Genomic DNA, 4,313 nt, shown 5'->3' with positions numbered 1-4,313 from the left:
ACTTCTCGCGGCACGCCGGCTTGGTCTTCTTGATACCACGCAAGGCGTCGTAGTCTCGAACAGCCTGCACCTGAGCCTCGTGCCGTAAGTTGTGTAGTAGGCGCTTGCAGACGTTATCGATAACATTTGCCGCGTCCTCCTCGTATCCCTCCTCACACCTGTAGAATGTCTGCAATCAAATGACACAATATTGATTAGTACAATTAATAACTAGCTAGTTGAAGATATTTAATTCTGTAAAGGAGAAATTACCCAGAACTTTCCGATCACCACGTCTGCCATCGTCTTGCACAAGACACCGTCGATAATCTCACCCGGCGGGGCCGAGGCAGCCAAGTAGTGCTCCCAGCTCAATCCAAGCTCTGGAAGCCGACCCTCACCAGGTAACGTGACAAACCCCGGGAAGTTTTGCCGACAAAGAACTCCAAGGACACTATGATGGTGGTCCCAACCCCTACAGCATGACAAGGCCAACGCATTAGATATTTGAAGAAACATGAATGCAGAAGGTACAAAAAGATTAAATGCACTTACCTCTCCCCATCAGGGAAAATCAACCACCTCTGCTCGCGGGTCGCCGGCACGGACGGGAGCCGTGTACAACCACGCTGGTAGACGGTGCCCCCTCCTCCTCAATATCAGTCGGCTCCCCGCCATCATCAGCATGGCCACTCGGCCCCTCAGGCTCATCTGGCCAGGTACCCCATCCAGACGTGTGCTCCTCCAGGGGCTCGTGGGCCGAAGGCCCATCGACCCAAGGCTCGTGGGCCGAAGGCCCGTCGACCCGAGGCTCGTGGGCCGAAGGCTCGTGGACCGGAGTCCGTGTAGCCTCCTCCTCGGACGAGTCCACCCTAGGAGTCACGTGCTTGGGTGAAACAGCTGGGGGTGGCGGCGAGGAAGGCACCCTAGCAGTCACCCTACCTCCTCTCCCGCGACCACGTGCTCCAACTCCTCTCTTCTTCCCTCCCTTACCTCGTCCCCTGCTGGGCACCGCTGTCGACGAAGAAGGGCCCGACAGTGTCGCCATACTGTCCAGCAACGCTCGGCGGAGAGGTGCGTGTGGAATGGAAGACCTCCCACCATGCGCCGACGAAGAAGGGGCCTCGGAGCGCTCCCGACCAGCGCCCACCATCTTTCAACACCTGCCATGACAAAGAGTAAACGAAATTAGTACAACATAAAAAAATACCGACATGAATAATAATATGTATGTCACTTAAGTGTATCATCATCAAGTACAACATAAAATAAATTGAATACCTGACACTACTAATAATCTCGATCACTATCATCAATAAATGCATAATCATCATCATCACTATAATCAATGACGGGCTCGTAGGGTTCAGTGGCATCAACATGTGGAAGGCCACCTTGACGTAATCGGTCAAGCATTGGCAGGTCATCCGCAGCAGTAACCTCTTCTTGTTCCGGCTCTTCTTGTTCCTCCTCTGGGTTGATGTCGGATTCATTGTCGCTGTCTACTTCAATGTTTTGGGGTGAAGTATAGCGGTTCTTGAAACGCTTTTTGGAAAGATGTGTCTCTTGGAAGAATTCTCCTTCATATGTGTCTGGGTTAATGTGAGGTTCATAATCCTCTTCCTTTGGGGGAGATAGTCTAGCACGTGGCGGCACTTCATAAACGACATCCCAACCTTTCAGATTTGGATTAGTTTGGCAGGCCGACGGTAGATAGAATACTTGGGTCGCCTGTTGAGCCGTAATATAGACATCAGGAACATCTAAATGGGTGCTTTGTTTGATTTCAACTAGCCCTATATGTTCATGAGTCCTTCTAGTCTCCCTCGGCTGAAACCAATAACATTTGAAAACTACGACATTTGGTGGGTTTTCACCATAGAATAGAAGTTCATAAATTGCTTCAACTCTCCCATAATACTCGGTACCTCCTTCGCCGATAGCAGATACACAACAATTTTTAGACTTTCGGTCGGCCATAGATAGCTCTTTGCCATAGGTACGAAAGCGATACCAATTGATGTCGTATTTGTCAAATGAACGGACCTTATAGTCAAAACCATTAGCCACTTGTCTCAATTCGGCGTCCATAGACTCTGAATTAGCCTACAAGTTTAATACGAAAGGATTGTTGCATTACGCACAAATTAGCGAATGAAATGAAATTGTCTAATAGAAATTACCGTTTGTTTGAACCAAGAGATGAAGCCGGGATAGCCACCTCCTTGCTTTGCGAGAAGCTCATACTCTTCGACGGAATCCTTTTGGATCACCGCTCCATACGAGAATATGGCGACGTATCGACTGTATGAAATATCCAGGAATAAGAGCAGTTCAAAGGAAATAGAAGTTGCGAAAAAATGTACTGAGAACTTACTCGATGTACGGACGCACTTCTATCAGGTTGTTGAAGATATACAACGAAATGGTCCGCCATTCTTCGTTATCCAAAGATACTGGTTTTGAAACACTGGCTGGTGCGAGATTCCCTTTGAATAGGCCGAGGTTGGATCCACCCTTTTTAGGGTCGTTAGCATTGTACCGAGGCTTCGGATTATGCAAATGACGATTTTTGGCTTCGTAGTGTGCTGTCACGAAGTTTGCCGCCTCCTCAGTGATGAATGCCTCAGCCATCGATGCTTCAATTCTACGTTTATTTTTACATTTTTCTCGGAGCGTCTTCTGCATCCTCTCAGTTGGGTAGCACCAACGATTTTGCACGCCCCCCCCCCCAATCTTGCCTCGGTCGGGAGATGCAAAATCAAATGCTGCATTGGATTAAAGAAGCCCGGTGGAAAGATCTTCTCTAACTTGCAGATCAACTCCGGCGCCAACTCTCCCATTTCTTCTAGCACGCCAGGCGATAGTTCTTGCGCACAAAGAACACGGAAGAAATAGCTGAGTTCTGCCAGTACTAGCCATTCATCCTCAGGGATGAAGCCACGCAACATCACCGGCATTACCCGCTCAATCCATATGTGCCAATCATGACTTTTGAGACCAAATATCTTCAATTTATCAAGACTCGCTCCCCTCTTTAGATTCGCTGCATACCCATCGGGGAACATCAACTGCATTTTCACCCACAAGATAATTTCCATCATAGCTGGCCTTCCAAGATTGAACCATGCCTTTGGCTTCGTCCAGTTCTGCTTTCCTTTCGGTTCTTTCATGTTTTGTAACGGCCTATCACATAGCGCCTCCAGATCGACTCTAGCCTTAGTATTATCCTTTGAGTTCCCATCTATGCCGAACAATGTACCAAAAAGTGCCTCGGCGATATTCTTCTCAGTGTGCATCACGTCGATGTTGTGTGGGCAAAGGAGGTCTTTGAAATAAGGCAGATCCCATAAGCATTTCTTGTGAGTCCAGGCGTGCTTAGAATTATACCCCTTGAAGTACCCTGGACGCTCTGGATCTGGCTCGAGAGCATTTAACTGATCCAGGGTCTGTTGGCCTGTCAACGCAGGTGGTGCAGAGTTTTTGACAACTCTACCTCTGATGAAGTTCTTCTTGTCTTTCCTGAACTTATGGCGAGGATCCAGGAACTGTCTATGCATGTCGAAGCAAGAAAACTTGCGACCGGCCTGAAGCCAACGAAACTCAAGAGCTCCCTTGCATGTGCGGCACGGGAACCTTCCATGCACACACCAGCCAACGAATAGCGCATACGCCGGCAAGTCATGCGTCGAGTACATGTACCAGACACGCATTATGAAGTTCCGTTTTCTATAGGCGTTATGTCTTGAACCCATTATCCCAGGCTTCTTGCAATTCGTCCTTAAGCAGCAGCATGTACACATTCATACTTTTCCCCGGATAGTTGGGCCCTGGAATTATCAACGTCAGGAAAATGTTCTTTCTTTGCATAACCTGTCCGGGGGGAGATTGAGTGGAACGACAAATACGGGCCAACAACTGTATTGTGCTGCCGTCAGACCAAACACACTGAACCCATCCATGCTGATGCCGACTCGAGGATGCCTCGGATCTGCCGCTTTGTCAGCATGTAATTCATCAAACTTTTTCCATGCAACACCATCCGATGTGTGTACGATCATCAGATTCCCATCTGCATCTAGTTCGGTTCTTTTGCCAGTTTTGTGCCATGTCATCTGTCTGGCCGTCTCTTCGAACATGAAAATACGTTGAAGTCTTGGTACGATTGGCATATACCGAAGAACACTGACGGGGATTTTGGTCTGTATCTTCTCACCCATACCGTTGTCTACCACAACATACCTGGAAGACTTGCAAATGGGACAATAGTTCAAGTCCGCATAGTCAAGCCTAAATAAGACACATCCTTTCTCACAGGCATGTATCTTCTCATA

The sequence above is a fragment of the Triticum aestivum genome, chromosome 4D, assembly GCF_018294505.1.
Source record: "Triticum aestivum cultivar Chinese Spring chromosome 4D, IWGSC CS RefSeq v2.1, whole genome shotgun sequence".
NCBI classification, from domain to species: Eukaryota; Viridiplantae; Streptophyta; class Magnoliopsida; order Poales; family Poaceae; genus Triticum; species Triticum aestivum.
The sequence above is the reverse complement of the archived record's forward strand: the minus strand, read 5'-3'. Positions refer to the sequence as shown.